Genomic DNA, 20502 nt, shown 5'->3' with positions numbered 1-20502 from the left:
GTGGTTAACTAATGTGCATATTGGCATCAATGTCCACACTGCACCTCCTAAAAATCCACTGGATGTTAGAACCAACTTTGAAGGGTAACCTGGGAGAGGGAGGAGCTGTCCTCTGCACATAAATTCCTTCCAAAAAACAGGTAGTGTTATAACAAGGTAAGACACTAATATTTGTCTTGTAACTGAATTTCCAGCCCAAGTAGAGAAGTCCCCTAGGTAAAAATTGTGCACTGTCCCTTTAAGAAGCCAGGCAAGATGGAGCCCTCCCAGCTCAAAGCTAGAGGTTTCCAGCAACCTGATAGGGATGCTGGAGTGTGACAAAAAGAAAGAATGCTAGAAGGGTGGTAGCGAAACTGTAACACTAGGAGTGGAAACAGAGGCTGTAAACACACAACACGCTTCAGTGCGCAGGGACTGGCCTCGTGGCTGCTAGGGGCTCGAGAGCACCACCCTCCACCCCTCTCCTCCACCCTACTCCACCCTGCCCCACCCTTCTTTCCTCCTGGAGGGAGCCACCACCAGAAATGCTGCCACGTCCCCGCTCCGCCAAGACCCTGTGAGGGCGGCTGCAGGCGAGGTGCTGACCAGACAAAATGAAAGGGACTTACTTTGGGGTTCCGCGCCTCCGAAGGCATCCTCTCCTTCCAGCCCCTTCCAGGGCCAGAGCGCTCTCGGAGTCCTCGCCGCCTGGCACCACGAACCAAGCCCAGGGAGACTTAGAGAGATGCCGGTGCACTCGATAGTACTGATCTTAGGGCGAGACAGCAGGGTGTAAGGGAGTTAGCCAGGGGCGGGAATGCTGGTAAGAGCTAACCTCCCCCCCCCTTTCCTCTCATTCGCACGAGCGTCCCTCGCCCAGCGTTAGCAATATCAGGGGCAATGGTTTTCTTGTTTCTCCCTTTTGGTTTCTCCCAGCTGCCTGTCCCAGACCCCACCCAGCGGCTCCACCCCATCCACTGCTACACATTCTGTCAATCACCAGCCCCTTTAAAGCTGCATCACACAACTTGGGTTTTCCTCCCTCTTTGATGGGCGGACAGAATCCTGGGGCCTTTTTAACAATGCCCCAGACCTTTTGGTTGGGTTTAATTAAGCTAAGGTTAACTCCTAGTGGAGGCCTCCCCTGCTCACCTCTGTCCTGAAGCTTGCCCACTCTACCTCACCCAAACTCCTTCCGGCCAAGCCTGGCCCAGCTCCACTACACCCCACCCGGTCTCTGAACTTTGTTTCTGGTGAAAGCTCTTCCTTGGCCAGCCAGAACTCCAAGAAAGTTCCTGTTACGCCCTCCTTGGCACCGCCCACTCTCGTGCACTTTCTAGACTGAAGGGGCTTAATAGCTCTCCTGGCCTTTGGGGCTTCTCCAGTTATGCCTGGCGCAAGAGGGATACTATGTTTATCTTTCATCCGTGTGAATCTCCAAATTTCTGACCAGAATGGAAAAAGAGGCTGTAGTGATTCCCAGAAATCTGTGTGATACCTTTAACAAACATAAAAAACCTTCCAGTACCACCACCCCACTCCACAAACAGGCAACTCAAAGGTCAGAAAAAAGCATTGAGGACCCATGCCACAGGCATCAAGTGGGGCTCCACAGTGACTCATCAGAAATTTTGTGTCTTGCTAGTGTCCATTTCAGTAAATGATGACACCTGGTTTCGAGACCAAAGAAATATTTCTTAGCGCCCCCCCCCCAAAATTTATTGGCACCAACTTTGACCCTTTCCCCCTCCCGGGTCACTTTCAATTCTACACAACATCCTTTTGGCTCTGATTTTAAAATATGTCCAGGAGCCTGGCGGTGGTGGTGCATATCCTTTATTCCCACCCACTCGGGAGACAGAGGCAGGCAGATCTCTGTGAGTTTGAGGCCAGCCTGGTATACAGAGCGAGTTCCAGGACAGGTTCTAAAGCTACACGGGGAAACCCTGTCTTGAAAAACCATAGATGGTTAAACTCAGCACTAGGGAGGCAGAGGCAGGCGGATTTCTATGAGTTCGAGACCAGCCTGGTCTACAAGAGCTAGTTCTAGGACAGCCTCCAAAGCCACAGATAAACCCTGTCTCCAAAAAGAAAACAAAACAAAACAAAAAACAAAAAAACGGATGGACAGACACATAGATAGAATCTCCTGAAGTTGACCACTTCTCACCGTTCTCCACCTCTTAGGCTCTAGCCACTGCAATTTCTCAACCTGATTCCTATGAGAGTCTCTTCAAAGATCTCCCTCTTTTCTACATTGATTTCCCTAAAATCAATTCTGTAGTTAGAAAAGTTTTACAGGGCAGAATTAAATGGCAAATCTGAAGAGGAAGCACTTATCTTTTTAAAATCTTCATTGCTTTTGGATCCCAAATTCTACCAGAAACATGATTCTTCCCTCTCTACCTCCTTATTTATAAATAATCATACTCACAGTGGTACAGACATGCTTGTGGTTTTTAGTCCAGTATGCTAAGATCTGTCTCAAAGGCCGGCCTCCATGTTACCTTTCTGTTTGCTTCTATCCATAGTGAACTCACAATCTCAATGAATGGTGTTTGCAAGTTTTTAGCAGCAGAAGCTTGGTGAGACCAGACTTAGCTATCCTTAACATACTAAGTAGTGTCTACCATATAGTGGGGACCCAAAAAATACATGCTTAAAAATATTGGGACTGGAGAGATGATTCAGCAGTTAAAAGCACAGGCTGCTATTCCAGAGAACCCAGGTTCAATTCTCAGTATCAACATGGCAGCTCACAATTGTCTGTAACTCTGGTTCTAGGGCTTCTGACATCCTCGAAAAGACATACATGGAAGCAAAACACTAATGATCATAAAATAAAAAGTTAAAAATATTATGGGAGTATCTTCAGAGATATATTGGGTAATATCTATTTTTATTTTATTTGGTTTTTGTTTTGCTGTTATTGTTTCCTTGAGGCAGGGTTTCTCTGTGTCACAGCTCTGGCTGTCCTGGAACTCACTCTGTAGACCAGGCTGGCCTCGAACTCACAGAGATCCACCTGCCTCTGCCTCCCAAGTGCTGGGATTAAAGGCGTGCGCCACCACCCTGCTTTTTTTTTTAACCATATATTGTGTAACTCAATTTGTAGTGAACTATGATATTAGGAAAAACAGACAAGCTGATGGGCTGGATGTTAATTGGTCAGAGACGTAGACAAGGAAAATGAAGGGCATTAGGTATGTAAAAAAAAAAAAGGACTGTTTGAGCAATTTTATGAATTCTGGCGTTGATACAGAGTTATCAAAGGCACCCTGTAGAAGGACATAAGGCTATTTAGTCTCCTGAGAAACGTCTTACAAGAATAAGAATCCTTTCTTTAGGAGCTGTCTTGAGCCATTATCAACACATTCTCAATTGCTTAGCCATCATATGTTCTCAGCTATTATTTTGCCTACAGATGTTACCAGGCCCATGTATCGAGACTCTGAATGTTAGCCAATTATTGCTATTAGAAACTTGTGATATAAATCCAAAATAAGGCTGTTTAATAAATAAGGTTTCTGGCCAAAATAAAGCTGTTTAATAAAATCCTCTTAGATGTATGAATGAATGAATGAATGAATGAATGAAAATTAAGTTCTCAATAGCCAATTTAGTAGCAGAAAACTGGGACTGGTTCTGTCAGCATCCCTCAGTACCTGTATCTCCTCCCAGCTCTTCTAGCATCCCTCAGTACCTATGGCTCCTCCCAGCTCTCACAGCATCCCTCAGTACCTCTGACTCCTCTCAGCTCTCACAGTACCCCTCGGTACCTGTAGCTCCTCCCAGTTCTTCCAGAACCCCTCAGGACCTTGGACTCTTCCGGGATTTCTGAGAATCCCTCTGTATCTCTGACTCCTCCCAGCAGCCCTCAGTACCTGTAGCTCCGCCCAGTTCTCCCAGCAGCCCTCAGTACCTGTGGCTCCGCCCAGCACTTCCAGAATCTCTCAGTACCTCTGACTCTTTCCAGCTCTTTGAGATTCCCCCGTATCTCTGACTCCTCCCAGCAGCCCTCAGTACCTGTGGCTCCTCCCAGTCCTCCCAGAAGCCCTCAGTACCCGGAGCTCCTCCCAGCTTTTCCAGAATCTCTCAGTACCTCTAACTGACTCTTCCCAGCTCTCTGAGAATCCCTCCGTATCTCTGACTCCTCCCAGTTCTCCCAGCAGCCCTTGGTACCTATGGCTCCTCCCAGTTCTCATAGTATCACTCAGTACCTCTGGCTCCTCCCAGAACTTCCCACCCCACCCTCTACCCTAAACCTTTTGTTCCTAGGGCCTGGTCTTGACTTCTCTTCTCCTAGCCTGATTATCATATCATCCAGCAGTTTTGGCTATGCTCTCTTGGTCCCTGACTGCTTTTTAGTAGGCTGCTCCTCTCTTGCTGTCCCTCCGTCTCTCCTCTCAAGAGCAGGTTTAGTCTGCTAGCCATGTTCAGCCTGTACCCTTTCCTCTCCCTGCTTTCTCCCCTACATCTACACTAAAAATCTTCTTCATACTTCAGGAGTAGCTGTCCTCCTTTTATTTGATCTTTTCATTAAAAAAAAGAGCAGATTTGTAAATGTAAGAAAAATCTCCAGGTCCTCTAATATCATTGACTACCCCTGTAACACAGAAATATAGAGGAAAATAATACACATTAACCTAAGGTGGTTAAGAAAGTAGAGAATTTAGCTAAGAAGGAGTTCTTGTAAAAAAAATAGGAATCTCTGATAGTTCTTGACATGAAAAAAAAAGAAAAAACAGCTGGGTGGTGGTGGCACACACCTTTTATCCCAGCACTTGGGAGGCAGAGACAGGCAGATCTCTGTGAGTCCGAGGCCAACCAGGTTTACTGAGCGAGTTTCAGGATCTAAACTAGAGCGAGCTTCTAAAGGTAAAGAGAAGCCCTGTCTCGAAAATAATAATAATAATTGTCTTATTTTGGTTTTTCTTTTGTTTTGTTTTCTGAGACAGTGTTTCTCTGTGTAACAGCCCTGGCTGTCCTGGAACTCACTTAGACCAGGCTAGACTTAAAACTCACGGAGATACTCCTGCCTCCGCTTCCCTAGTGCTGGGATTAAAGGTGTATACCACCACTGCCCAGCTTCAACATTGTATGCTTTATGAAAATCAGAGTAGGCACGTTAGTAAGGATGGTGAAGAAACTCCGGGCAATCTGGCGGCAAACGGAGATCACAAACCCCCAAATTCATAGGTTAAATGACAACAGATGTTTTTAGCCTACAGTATATGTGTGCAACTATATACACAAACATACATGTGTATATATCAAATTGAAGAGATTACCAGCATTGAAAAATTATATAAAAGTTCACTTTCTACATAAAAAATAATTTACCATGTTTGTGCAGACTTTCCAATTGGCCATTAACTGGTTGGAAATCATCATGCCCGGCCCCTTCCGACTCATCAGATCTTATGACCTCGCCATAGCCCTGCTCTGAGCATTTCACTCATTTACACCATGACTTGGGCCTGGGAAGGCATTTCAGTTTTTAGTCTTTAATAAATAAGAAAAGGCTGTAAGCTGGACATCTGAAAGCTCCCAATGATCCTCAAATATCCAGGAGCAGTACTTTGAGGATTCTTCAGAGGGACTTTGGCTTCATGATTACATATGTGCCCATTTGGAGGGTACACTTAATATGAGGCCTAACTGCTTTTGCAGAAAACATGCCCTGCCACTATGCCATGGTTGTACCACCACTCTGTCTCGAATGCAGTTCCCTGAGAGAGGGAATAGGAGCTACATGTAATTTAATTAAGTTCAAGAAATATTCATCAAGTGGAAGGACTTTACCAGCTACATAAAGTTAACATTTGCTTTCTTTCCCTTTCGGGGCTTCCAATCTAAAATTCTACTTATTGTTTCTGTAATAATATTCCTTGTGAAAATGAAATGCGCTCTGAGAATTTCTACTTACTCTTAAATATAATTCAGCCTGCTTTTCTTCCTTGTGACTCTACTGAAGTGGTTATTTTGAGGATCTACAGTGACCTCCATGTTTCTAAATCAAACAATCATTTTTCAGTCCTTACATGTCTTTGCCATTCAGCAACATTTGGTATAACTGATCAGGAAGTGATGTTCTTCTGGGGTTCTTTTCCTCATGATTTTCATATAGAAATACTCTTTTATTTTTCCTTTTTTTCTTTTCTCTTTGTTCTTTTTGTTTTGTTTTGTTTTGTTTTGTTTTGGAGACAGAGTTTCTATATGTATCCAGGATATGTCCTGGAACTCACTTTGTAGACCAGGCTGGCCTTCAACTTACAGAGGTCTGCCTGCCTTTGCCTCCCAAGTGCTGAGGTGAAAGGTGTGCACCACTGACTTTTTAGCTTGCTGGTCGCTCTTCAGACTGCTTTTCTCCTACTTCACTGAGTTCTAAATATTAGAGTACCTCAGGTTTTCTCTTTTACTTTTTATTCTATCTATATTATCTTCCTATGTGATCTCATACAGTACTGTGGCTCTGAATATGAGCTGATGAATTCCTAAATCTCTATCTCAAATCTAAACCTGTCTAAATTCTACTTCCATATATATATGGATGGTACCACACTTCATAGGATAGTTTCTAAAGATCCTAGTTACATTCTATTACTGTAATACAGACACCACCACCAGAAGCAACTTGGAGAAAAAAGGGCTTTTTTGGTTTACATGTCCTGCTCTCAGTCCACCATTAAGGGAAGTCAAGGTAGAAAGAAACTCAAGCAGACAAGGAATATGTAGGCAGGACTGAGGCAGGAAGCATGAAGAAGTATTACTTCCTGGATTGCTCCTCATACTTTGCTCAGCCTCCTTTTTGATACCACCAAGGACAACCAGCCCAGAGGTGGCACTGATACAGTATGTTGGGCTCTCCCACATCAATATTCAAGGGAATTGCCTACAAGCTTGCCTACAGGAAATCTGATGGAGGTACTTTCTCAGTTGAGGTTCTTTTTCCCAGATGACTCTAAATTGTGTCCATTGACGGGAAAAAAAAAACAACACTTAACCAGAGCACCAGAACAATTGACTGCTTGCCAACTTGACACACCAATGTACCACTGTTAAACAATAACCTTTCCTTTTTTGTTTATACCCAAGATCTCATATTAATATCAATACCACAATACAAAATTAATTCCAATTTTTTTAAATTTCCACAGCCTTTAAAACTTCAAACACTAAGGGCTGACTCAACAGTTAAGACTACTGGCTTTTTTTCCTAAAGGACCAGGTTCAATTTCCAGGACCCACATGGCAGTTCACAACTGTCTGTAATCCCAGTTCCAGGGTATCTGACACCCTCATACAGTCATATATACCGGCAAAATACCAATGCACATTAAAAAAAAACTTCAAAGATTACAAGTTCAGTTTCTTTAAAGTATTCAATTCCTCTAATATTTCAAGAGGGAAGAACCAGAGCACAGTCACAGTCAAATAAAAAAAAAATCCAAGTTCAGAAGTATGAATAGCTACATGACTGATGTCTGCGATTCACAACCTTCTAGGCTCCAAAGGGCTTGAGAAGCTCCAGTTGTCTTGTTTTGTAGTTCACTGAACATGCAGCTTATCTTGTAGGTTCAAGCCAGCTCCACTTTACACCTGTCACTGTCCTTAGCAGGTGGCCCATGGGCCTGGTATCTCTAATATGCTGGGGTCTCCATTATTACTGAGGCTTCACCTTCACCAATGGCCCCCTGACATATCTGTAGGGATTCTAATCATGCTACAAGGTACCAAGCTTTAACAAATCTCCATGACACCTTCAATTTTGGGGTTTCCATTGCAACTGAAGCTACACATTCACCAGTGGCCTCTCCTGGCCTCTCACAATGCCAAGCCTCAGTTGTTCTCCATGATCCCGTTAATACTGCTATTTACATATTGCCAAAACCAGTAACGTAAGGAAAACATATTACCAAGTTTAGCTGCCAGCTTGAGATGCAGCTTTGGTCCTGCTCTGAACATGCTTTGTATACTAACCAAGAGGAAACACTTCCCAGAATATTTTACTTCAATAATGCTGGTCTCTTGTTAATTATAGGTGACTTTTCTTGGTGCCACCTAACTAGCATCAATTATCCCAGTAAAGCAAAATGGTGTTGGTTTTCTGTTAATCACAGCTAATCCTTAGGCCCCAGCTGACCAGAACCAAAGATTTGTAATTCAAAATGTCACATAAATAGTCCCAGTAGAGTCTTTGCTTCTTTCTGAAACCTTAAAAGCCAGGCTTCCATTGTCTATATTGATTTCAACATGTTTACCTTTTAAACTCCCATTGAACAGCCTACTAAGCTCTGAACAGTTAATGACTTTTTACACACAAAGTCCCAAAGTTCAACAAAAACCTCCCCAAAACAACATGGCCAGGTCTTTCAGAGCAATACCAGACAGTCTTAGTGCCAATTTCTATTCTATTGTGTTAAGAACATGTTTTACACATTTATATGCTTAAAGCCTATATTTGAGTTCTCTTTCCTTTATATCTTTATCATATATGTATCATTGATTGAGATAATAGTGGTTAATTGGTATCTATATTATTGTATTTATTTTATGAGACAATAAAATATCAATCATTCCTCAAGGATTGTGTATATAATGTGTCTTATATTTGTAAGTTGGATAATTATATCATATTTGATGGAATTATGACCTGGTTATTGGTTTCATTTAGAAATTAACCATGATATAAATAGATGGCAGTAAGTTGACAAGGGATGGATTTGTGATGGCTAATCTTGGTTGCCAACTTTACTGAAACTAGAATCAACTAAAACCCAAGATACGAGGTTCTTCTGTGTGTGATTTTCCTTTTTTTTTTTTTTTTTCTTTTTCTTTTTTCTTTTTTTTTTTTTAAATCCTACCGGTGTTCACCACCACAACGGGCCTGTGTGCAGTTTTTGTGATTAGATTATTTGAAGCAGGAAGACAGACCCTAAATCTGGTCTACACCTTCTGGTAGCAACCCAGATATAAAGGGTACTGAAGAAGGAAACTCTTTTTTGCTTGCTTGTCCTCATTCTTGCTCACAAATCCATCTATCTTGTTGCTGTGACATTCCTTCACCAATGTTAGAACTGTCTTCTTCTCAAGATTTCAACATGAATTGAGGACTAGCAGCTCTCTAAGAATCCTCTGGGCCTTAGAACAGCTGAGACATCCAGCCTCATAGACTGAAAAACGCCGAGGACTTTTCCAGTGTAAGACAGACTAATAAGTCAATTGTTATCAGAACTGTTCCTTTAGAGAATTCTGACTAGTATACAAAGCATAAAATTTTAACAAAAATCCTTTCTGTTCTGTAGCAACTATGCAGTCCTAGGCAAGTGACTTAACATCACTGAGTCTTGATTTTCTTATTTTTTAAAATTTATTAATTATTATTTTAAATGCATTGGTGCTTTGGTATGGGTATCAGGTCCCCTGGAATTGGAATTACAGACAGTTGTGAGCTGCCATATGGGTGCTAGGAATTGAACCCAGATCCTCTGAAAGAGCAGTCAGTGCTCTTAACCACTGAGCCATCTCTCCAACCCCTGATTTCCTTATTTTTATAATGAGAATAATAATTGAAACTACTTCAGGATTGAATTCTTACCACCCTTTCTCTCAATTTATTCTTTATATGTAGCCAAATTGATGTTTCTGATTAAAGACCAAATTGTGTCATTATTCTGCCTAATTTCTCTCATTACACTTAAGACAGAAGCCTGGGTCTTTACCATGGCCTACAAGACCCTGTGTGATTGACCTTTGGTGAAGGTCTTAAGTCACCTTCTATTCCTCAGGCCTTAGAGTTGCTGACCTCTCTTGCTATACGTCACCAATGCTCTACTTCCATGTAAAGCATTCATTTTCTTTCTTGTCTTAATTGACCCATAATTATTTGCAGAAATTTATGGGATGCAGTGTAATAACTCAGTACATGTATATAATATATCAAATCAAGACAACACAAAATTACTACCTTTTCAAAAACTTACTATTTCTATGTGTTGGGAAACTTTGGGAACCTTGTACCAGGCTTTTTCTTTTGGGCCACCAACCATGACACAGAGACTTCTTATTAGTTATGAATGCTTGGTCTAGCTGGACCTAGCTTAGGCTCATTTCTGGCTAGTTCTTTTTAACTTGTTTCTCTTTATCTACCTTTTGCTTCGAGACTTTTTACTTTTCTTTCCTTCTGTATATCTTACTTTCACTGCTTCTCATGTCTGGCTGGCTGGTGGCTACCTGGCTTCTGGCCTAGGCATGTCCCTCTCTTTCTTCCTCGTTCTCTTCTCCTACTTCTCATTCTCTCCAGGCTAGATTTCTCCTCCTATTTATTCTCTCTACATGTCAGCACTGCCTACCTCTCTCCTGCCTAGCTATTGGCCATTTGGATTTTTTTTTGAGACAGGGTTTCTCTGTGTAACATTCCTGGATGTTTTGGAACTCACTTTGTAGACTAGGCTGGCCTCGAACTCACTGAGATCCACCTGCCTCTGCCTCCTAAGTGCTGGGATTAAAGGCATATACCACCACCTCCATGAAGCCATTCAGCTTAGGCAGGCAAGGTGAAACAAATCCAACCTATCTGTACATAATTAAACAAATGCAGCACAAAAATCTAATGCATCTTTGTATCGGTAACAAAGGCAGCATAAATAAATGTAACACACCTTCCCAGAATTAAATATTCCACAGCATAAACAAATATAACACATCTTTGACTAGTTAAAGTAATATTCCACAACAGAACCTCTTTTCTTTAAAAAAAATTGGATTTATTTATTTTACTTTATTTCTATCAGTGTTTTGTCTGAGTGTATGTATTATACCAAAGGCTTTGGAACTGGAGTTATGGATGGTTGTGAGCTATCCTATGGGTGCTGGGACTCAAACCCCAGCCCTCTGCAAGAGTAACAAATGCTCTAAACCTCTGAGCCATTCTCTCCAACCCAGGATTCTCTTTTCTAATTATGATAATGTACCATACATTTTCCTGCAATGTATTTTCCCTACTGTGCTAGAAGGGCACCAAAATCAATTCCTCCTAAATGACTATATTTTGTCACCCATTATCTAACATCTTTTTCTGCTCTTGTCTACCCAACCTTTCCTAGTCACTAGTGACCACTTATGCTACTCTCTTCTTTACTTCAAATACTCTTATCGTCACTCTTTCCTTGGTTTCTATTAATTATTGAACAAAAATGAACTACTTCTTCATGCAGCACAGTGCACAGTTCCTAACAACATAATGTTGAATAAACAAAGAGTAACATGATAAATAAAAGACCCAGAGACTGATACTGGGGTTCAAGCTTCAAGCTGAAGATCAGAAAAGCAAAGTAGCCAAGTCACCAGCTCTTAACCTCTACCTCAGGCTGAAAGCGCTGATCCTGTCTCCACGAGCTCTCACCAAACCTCAGACTGCTGCCTCTCCTCAGTGTGGCTGGAGGATGAATGAATGCCTGATACTGACTACTAAAGACGGCTCCTATCTTTTATACCTCTCTAATGCTGGGATTACAGGCGTGAGCTCTGTTACTCTTTTAGACTGATTCAATCTCATGTATTCCTGGGTGGCATTGAATTCAGAGAGATACATGTGCCTTTGCCTCCTGAGTCCTGGGATTAAAGGTGTGTGACACCACTGCCTGGCTTCTATGGCTAACTAGTATGGCTGCTTCCTTATTTTGATCTCCAGCGGATTTAAGAAATCATAAATAATATATCACCACCACAGAGTGTGGAAATGAATCTTAATTGTCAGCTTGAGGAGCTTCACAGTCACCAGGGAGACAAGCCACTGGGCCTGCCTGTGAGGGATTCTCTTGCTTATGTTAATTGAAATGGAATGAGCCACCCAGTATGAATGGCACCATTCCTTGAGTTTTTTTGGAATATACTTGAGATTGTAATCTAGCTGGGATTTAGATATGTTTTCAAAACAAAACAATGACAAGAAACTTGATAGAATGGGGCTTGCAAAAGTATATTGACAAAGCACTTTAATTTTTTGTGAGATAGCATGCTCATGTAAGAGTTAGATGCTAACTCCTGGCAATGGGCAAAGAGACACCTTGGTGGTGGTAGTGTTTTTCTATCAGCCAAGGGCAGAGCAGATTGCAGTCCTTTGTTCATCCTAGCTTGATGCCTGACTTGGTGGCCAAAGCTGTTTCATGCCTAGGGCACATTAAAAAAAAGTGTTAGGTGCCAAGAGTAAGAATCCAGGAAATTTAGAGCCACTAATCCAAGTATCTATGGCACCTGAACAGCTGTAACAGAAATACCAATTAAAATAATTGATCAAAGGCAGGGCATGATGGTACATGCCTTTAATCCCAACACTAGGGAGGCAGAAGCAGGTGGATCTCTGGGAGTTGAGGCCAGCCTTGTCTACAGAGTGAGTTCCAGGACTACACAGAGAAACCCTGTCTCAATAAGAAAAAATAATAATTGGTTGCTCTTCCACACATCCACCTAATCACTGGCTGCTCTTCCAGAGGACCTGGATTCAATTCCCAGAACCCATATGGTGGCCATAACCATGTAAAACCCATGTTCCAGGGCATCTGATGTCCTTTTCTGACACTGCATGTATATGGTGCACAGACATACATATAGTCAAAACACCCACACACATTAAATTAAACTAAATTAAAGTAGTAGTTAGTGAAATTTCTCAGAGGCAATCTATGCATGGGCTTCAGTTACCATCTTTAATACCTTGATACTACTGCTTGTATTTATGCTCTACTACTTCATGTCTCTAGGTCACAATTTCTGCACTATGACTGGCCAGATTGCTCCAGGACCCTGGTTTGTCTTTTGCATCCTAGAATTACATGCAGGCTGACACATCCACCTAACATTTACAGGGTTTCTGGAGATCTGAACTCTGGAAATGCAGACTTGGTGTGCTGGTACAAATAATCCTACACCTAGGGAGGCTAAGGCAAGAGGATCATGAGTTTAAGGCTAGGGTGGTTTACACAGTTAGACCACCTCTAAATAAATACACTTAAAAATCGTATCCTATTGAGTTGAACTGACCATCTGGATCTTTGTTCTTGTTCAGTACATCTAGGTTTACAGGATTAACCACGATTTAGATTTTATCATCTTTATTACTATAAATGGAAACAAATACTTGGAATTTACTACTTCAGTCTGAACTGCATTATCATAAGGATCCAAATTAGAAGACCGTTTGTTTTGTTTTGTTTTTTGAGACAGGGTTTCTCTGTATTGCTTTGGAGCCTGTCCTGGAACTCACTCTGTAGACCAGGCTGGTCTTGAACTCACAGAGATCCACCTGCCTCTGCCTCCAGAGTGCTGGGACTAAAGGAGTGCTCCACCAACGCCCAGCTAGAAGGCATTTTAAAAATACAGTTAAAAAATGACAGGACAGCATTCCGACGACCGACCCGGGAACTAGAGCCCCCACCCAGTGGCTGATGGAAGCAGAGACAGACATCCACAGATATACACTGAGCCGAAACCGGGAATTTAGTTGAAGAGAGGGAGGAATGAAGAATGAAGGGGTCTGTACCAGGTTGGAGAAACCCACAGGAACAGTTGACCTGAACAAGGGAGAGCACATGGGCCCCAGATGCTGTTGGGGAGGCCAGTACAAGACTGATCCAGACCCCTGAACATGGATGTCAATATGGAAGCCTCTGTACTCCAGGAAGCCTCTGGTGGTGGATTAGTATTTTTCCCTGGTGCAAGAAGGGACTTTGAGAGCCCATCCCACATGAAGGGTTACACTCTGGCCCTGGACACATGGGGAAGGGCCCAGGACCAGCACAGGAAGATTTGGTGGACTTTGCAGAGCCCCCTTTGAGGGCCCTACCCTGCCTGGGGAGTGGTGGGTGGATGGGGTGGGGGTAGGCTGGGGGTGGGGGAGGAGGGATGGGGGTGAGGGGAGGGAGAGGGAGAAGGGACTTGAAACAAGCTTGTTCCCTAACCAGAACTAATAAATAATTTTTTAAAAAAAGAAAAAAATGACAGGACAGCTTTTTGGAGTCAGTTCTCTCCTTCTGCTACATGGATCCCAGGGATCAAACTCTGGTTTTTGAGCTTGGAGACAAATAGCTTTACCCACTGATCCAAATCACCAATCCTAGAAAACCTTTTTTATAAAAACCTGGAAGCTACATAGTCATTGTATTATTTAGCCTTCTAAAAGAAAAGGATTCACAAATATATACCCAAGCACCTATTCTACATTAGCCATCACCTTCTGTTTGCCTGCTAAGTTATTTATTATTATATTGATTGCAGCATAACACCCATATTCATTGTTGTTTTCTTCCTGGAGAAGTAAGCCTGACAGTGACATCCTAGGATCAGCTCCTTATTGAATGAAGAAGGTAGAGCAAAGAGATAGCTGGCTTTTCCTCTTTAAAACATGAGGTTAATGTGTAGAAAGACATTCACATTTCAACAAAGAAAATGGCTGGCTAAAAGAAGCCGGACTACTGACTCAAGATATAACACAAAAAGTCCCACTAAGTCCTGAGTTCAGAATTTTTATTCAGATTAATCCAAAAGCACCTAAAGTCAAGAAAATATCCTCCCTCTGTAATAAGGACCCTCCCAGGATCCAGAAGACGCACTCGGCTTCCCCAGGCCAGAGGTGAGCTGGGGCTGTGGGGCTCGCACTACCATCTTCACTCTGACATGGTAGCTCTTTTCCATATCCAGGAATCAGCAGTAGGCAGCTCCTACCCATTGTGAGTTAATGAGTTAGTTAATTAATTTGAAATCTGTAATTATTTTTGTTTATCGTGTGTGTGTGTGTGTGTGTGTGTGTGTGTGTGTGTGTGTGTGTGTGTGTGTGTGTGTGTGTATGCTACAGTGCTTGTGTGGAAGTTAGGATACAATTTACAGGAGTCAAATCTCTCCTACCTCGTGGGTTCCAGGAATTGAACTCAGGTCATCAGGCTTGGCAGCAAGCACCTTTACCTGCTGAACCATCCTGCTTTCTTTCCTTCTTTCATGAGACAGACTCTGTGATCCCCCTGACTATGGGGATAGCTACCACACACAGTCCTTACTTTTTTTCTTTTTCTCAGTTCACTATTGAGATCCGCTACATAGAGACAAGATTCTTTTCTATTTTATTTATTTATTGTTTTTCTTTGAGATAGAGTTTCACTGTGTAGTCTTGACTGTCCTGGAACTTGCTCTATAGACCAGGTTGGCCTTGAACTCACAGAGATCCACCTGCCTCTGCCTCCTGAGTGCTGAGATTAAAGGTATACATCACCACTGCCACCAAGCTGTCCTTTCTCTTTTTTAAGCAAACATACTTTGATAGTTATTTCTATTCTAGAATTCAAATTTAAGGTATAGGAAAAATATGGACAGATATAAGGTACAATGATGCAATATTTGTACTGAAGTTTTTATAACTATCTGCTAGGCCATGGTGGTGCACGCCTTTAGTCCCAGGGCTTGGGAGGCAGAGGTAAGTGGATCTCTGAGTTCGAGGCCAGCCTGGCCTACAGGGCAAGTTCTAGGACAGGCTCCAAAGCTACACAGAGAAACCCTGTCTTGAACCCAACCCCCCCCCCCCCGCAAAAGAATAATCAATCTAACAAAGGTTGGATTATTGCATAGTCTTTAATATGTTTGCAAAGAATATAATAATAAAGAAAAACTCCATTAAAACAGCCTATAACTGCTGAGTTCACTTCTCTGATGCATTAAGTCCACAGAAAATGTGTAGAAACATTGGAGGCTGTCTTGGAACTCACTCTGTAGACCAGGCTGGCCTCGAACTCACAGAGATCCACCTGTCTCCGCCTCCTGACTGCTGGGATTAAAAGGTGTGTGCCACTACCACCTGGCAAAAAGCATAGCCACCGCCATACACCTCCTGCTTAATTCTTTTTTAAAAAATTTATTCATCTCTATGTGCATTGGTGTTTTGTCATGAGTGTTGGGTGCCTTGAAACTGGAGTTCCAGACAGTGAGAGCTGCCATGTGGTGTCTGGGAGTTGAACCTGGGTCCTCTGGAAGAGCAATCAGTGCTCTTAACCACTGAACCATTTCTCCAGCCCCCAAGGTTTCTTAATAAACACCTCTGGGTCAGTGAGATTATCTGTGATTTTTAACTAGGGCATACTATTTTTCTTCTTCCAAGGTTTTAGAAAAATAAAATCAAGAGAAAATTCAATTGCAGGCAGTTGCCTCTGTGGGCCACTAGATGGGAATATAGATTGAAGAATGTGGAGATACTGTTCTTAATTAAAGAAAAAGTGGGGTAGAAATTCAGATGATTCGAACAAGGAATTTGGAGATGTCGTTAGATAATTTTACACACCATCACTTGTAAACTGCCTCTTCTGTCCAAACATTTACAGTTTCTGCAATGCTTGAGATTCGAGAAGGAACATTTACCATGTGGTCAATGTTAACTTGGGCAATACCTTTTAGACTCCTCTCCAAAACTCTTCATTGACAATTTCTTGTGATAACATTGCCACAACACAATAGCAAAGCTGTGCTATACGCAAATTTTATTTATGAAAATTCATATACTAACATAAAAATTGTTAGGCATGAAATTAGAAGTAATAAAATCTTCTCCAATTGAGGACTAAAAAACTCCACCTGGGTGATGTTGGTGCATACCTTTGATCCCAGCACTCATGAGGCAGAGGCAGATGGATCTCTGAGTTCCAAGACAGGCTGGTCTACAGAGTGAGTTCTAAGACAGCTAGTGATGTACAGAGAAACCATGCCTCAAAAAAAAAGGAAAAAAATGAGTTAAAAGAAAACTAAAAAAAACCACACACACAAACTGCCAAGCGTTGGTGACACACACCTTTAATCCCAGCACTCGGGAGGCAGAGGCAGGTGGATCTCTGTGAGTTCGAGGCCAGCCTGGTCTCCACAGGGAGTGCCAGGATAGGCTCCAAAGCCACACAGAAAAACCCTGTCTTGAAAAACCAAAAAAAAAAAAAACCCACAAACTTAATCTCCAAATCAGGACCTAAAGGAAAAACAAACTATTGCACATAGTAACTCCACTGAGGCTGGTAAACATGAATACCTTTGTACTTCATCAGTATCCTATGACTTGTGTACCTTGTTACTTCTGGGAATGATTGTGGTGGTACTTTTTAGTATTATAATTACTATAGAAAAGATTTTAAACAGTGTGATCCTAGATTAAAAGCAAAAGTTTGTGCAGAAGCAAAACAAAATGCATGAGGCAGAGACTGTAGCTCTGGTAGAGAGAGCTTACCTTGCATGCATGAGGCTCCAGGATCAATTCCCAGCACCACAGAAAAGATTTATAAACATCGGTGCCAATTCTTCCTCATCCTGAGTGACACAGAACTAAAAATTAGCTTTGTCAAATGCCAGGATTACAAGCTCTGAAAGTTAAATTTTAAGCACAGACCTTCAATGGTTAAAAGATTTTGGAAAACAAAGTAGTAAGTGGCTTTGAGAAAAAAACCAAGCTGTAAGGTAATATTACTGATGATAATTTCTTTTTAAAATTCTACCCAGAGGGAGAAGGGGGGTGATGGTAATTGATGTTAGCGTACCATGCACGCTTCTGGCTATGGAACATGTCTAAGGACTGAGTCAATTCCACATACATCTGTGAAGGGGTGCTATGCCAGAGAAAGACAAGTCCTTCTCCTGAGAGGCACCTAGTCAAGAGGCAACCTGACAGAATTGATTAGCACATGCAGTATCAACTCCCTAGGAATAAGGGACCTGAGGACAGCTGCAAGCAGAAGTTATTGACTTGTGTTAGGCATTTTAAAGGGCAGATATGAGAAACTTATTTGTACGCTAAGAATATTTTTTCAAGGTTGTAGAGCTGGTCAGTGCAGCTATTCAAAGATCCAAAGCAGCAGGGTGTTTCTCCTCTTCCCTCTTGCAGATAAGGACAACTTTCACAGCCCTTTCACTTTCACTGATTAACAGGTACCGAACTGTTGCTGTTAAGTAAACTTGACTTTTTATGTGTGTCCCATACATACAAGTATTTTTTTGTAATTTTTGTTTTGAAATTGGAGTTTTCCATTTAATTAACAACTATGAATTGAATGTCTGTTACTGTCTATGTAACAGTAAATTAGATTAAGCTCAATTGCCTAAAATGTGATTTGAAAAATACACACATGAATAGTTTGAACTATAAGCAATCGAAGATGTTAGGTGTTATCACCTGCTGCTATATTTTTAAAGGATAAATGTTGCTTTAAGAAGTAATTATAGGCCTGGAGGTGATGGGGCACTTCTTTAATCCCACCTCTTGGGAGGCAGAGGCAGGCAAATCTCTGTGAGTTATAGGTCAGCCTGGTGGTCTACAGATTGAGTTCCAGAACAGCCAGGCCAACACGGAGATACTTTGTCTCAACCTTCCCCCACAAAACACACACATACAAAAGTAGTTATAGGAGCTAGAGTGACAGTTCAGGGATTAGGAGACTTTCCTGCTCTTCTAGAGAGCAGAGCTGGTTCCCAGTACCTGAATTGGACAGTTCCCAACCACCTGTGACTCCAGTTACAGTGGCTCTAATGCCTGCTCCTGCTCTCTGTACTCACACAGGCATGTACCTATACACAAACACAAAAATTAAAAATTCTTTAAAAAACGGTAATTATAATTAGGAGTAGACTATGGAAGCTGTCTTAGTTAGAATTTCTATTGCTGTGATAAAATGTCTTTGTCCAAAAGGGCAACTTGGAGAGGAAAGGATTTATTTCATCTTCCAGCTCTCAGGTCACAGTCCTTCATAGGGGAGGGGGGAGAGTTGGGAGGGTAGAAGGAAATCAGGGCAGGAACATGGAGGCAGTCCCTGCAGCAGAAGCCATGGAGGAGTGCTCCCTGGCACTCCTCAGCTTACTCCCTCAGGAACACATGCCCAGCAATGGCACCACGAACAGTGAGCTGGACCCTTCTACATCTATCATTAATCAAGACAATGACTTCATGGACTTGCCTACAAGCTAATCTGATGGCAGCATTTTCCTCAAATGAAGTTCCCTCCTCTCAGATGACTCTAGCTTGTGTCAAGGTGACAAAAACTAGCCAGGACAGATGTGATAGTTGACATTTTTAAAGATAAAACTGTTTTATTTTGTGTGTTATATTTGAAAGGCTTTAAGAAATCTATTTTCCTGTTTAAAAAAAATTCATTAACTTTAAACAATCTAAGCAACAGAAGAGAGGCTACCTTAAATGCCCTCCCCTGATAATGAGATTGATGACTGACTTGTATGCCACTCAATAGCCTTCATCCAGCAGCTGGTGGAAGTAGAAGCAGACACCCACAACTAATCACCGATCTGAACTGGAACCCAGATGCAGAGAAGGACGAGTGAAGAGCAAAGGGGTCCAGACAAGGCTAGTGAAACCCACAGAAATATCTGACCTGAACATCGGGGAGCTCTTGGTCCCCAGACTGATAGCTGGGAAACCAGCATGGGACTGATCCAGACCCCAGGAACATGAGTGTCAGTGAAGAGACCTCGGAAATCTACAGGGCCTCCTGTAGTAGTTCAGTACTTATCCCTAGCATAGGTGTGGACTTTGGGAGCCCATTCCACATAGAGGAATACTCCCTGAGCCAAGACACATGGGGGTGGGCCTAGGCCCTATCCCAAAGGATATGATAGACTCTGATGACCCCTATGGAAGGCCTCACCATCCAGGGGGAGCAGAAAGGATATGTGATAGGTAGGGTTTTAGTTGGGGGGGTGGTAGGGGAGGGGAGGGAGAGGGAACTGGGGTTGTCATGTAAAACAATCTTGTTTCTAATTCAAGTAAAAAAAATCTGCAGAAAAAAATTAAAAATATCATTAACTTTACAGTAGAAGCCAGAGTGATTAGCAAATAAAAGCTGTGAAGAAGTATACACAGCAGTAGCATAATCTATACTCTTAAAAAACTCTTAGAGCCAAGACTTTGAAGAGTGGTGGTAGCACAGAAGCAAAAGAACTCTTTAATTAACAGGAATTCTCACAAGGAAATTGGTCATAAATGGTGCATTATTGTTAGCATTCTTCTCTTGAATAAAGGGGGGTAATCCTATTGTGTCTACTTTAAACTTACAGAAACGAATTCAGAAAGGTTGAAAACTTGCTCCAAATGACACACATAAAAAATGTCTTCTGTGGTCAGGTGGTGGTGTTGCATGCCTTTATCCCAGGACTCAGGAGGCAGAGACAGGTGGCTCCCTCTGTGAGTTCAAGACCAGCCTGGTCTACTGAGTTCCAAGATAGGCTGCAAAGCAACAGTGAAGCCCTGTCTCGAAAAGCCAAAAAAACAAAAACAAAAACAAAAAGTCCTGTATGGCAGATTTGGCTGATAACCTCTCCATCTGTCTTTTAGCATGATGTTTCTTTTACACTTTTGCCTGTGGAGTCCTCACTCTAGCCATTGCTCTATGTGTTTGTTGTCACATATTTATTTCCTTGACTTTAAGCTTTTTCCTGGGCTTCAAATCTCTATCTGAGCCTTCTACTTACCCAGTTGTCTAAACCTGTGTGCACCAT

The 20502-nt window shown here is 42.1% G+C and overlaps 1 long non-coding RNA gene and 1 other non-coding gene across 2 annotated transcripts in view; one reads left to right on the top strand and one right to left on the bottom strand.

Annotated features, from left to right (window-relative positions):
* Positions 1–609: 609 nt before the first annotated feature.
* LOC118239430 overlaps positions 610–20502 on the bottom strand; it is a 35446-nt gene continuing 15553 nt past the window's right edge. Inside the window, exons 2-3 of the long non-coding RNA XR_004771495.1 lie at positions 17231–17310; positions 610–750 (exon numbers count right to left, since the gene is read on the bottom strand). This is a non-coding gene — a long non-coding RNA (uncharacterized LOC118239430). The remainder of the gene's footprint in view (positions 751–17230; positions 17311–20502) is intronic.
* On the top strand, positions 12023–12166 carry LOC113837566. The gene has a single exon (XR_003488238.1). It is a non-coding gene; the product is annotated as a small nucleolar RNA SNORA48 (small nucleolar RNA).

This window comes from Cricetulus griseus, chromosome X (assembly GCF_003668045.3).
Source record: "Cricetulus griseus strain 17A/GY chromosome X, alternate assembly CriGri-PICRH-1.0, whole genome shotgun sequence".
NCBI lineage: Eukaryota > Metazoa > Chordata > Mammalia > Rodentia > Cricetidae > Cricetulus > Cricetulus griseus.
This window is presented reverse-complemented; position numbering and strand designations above follow the sequence as displayed.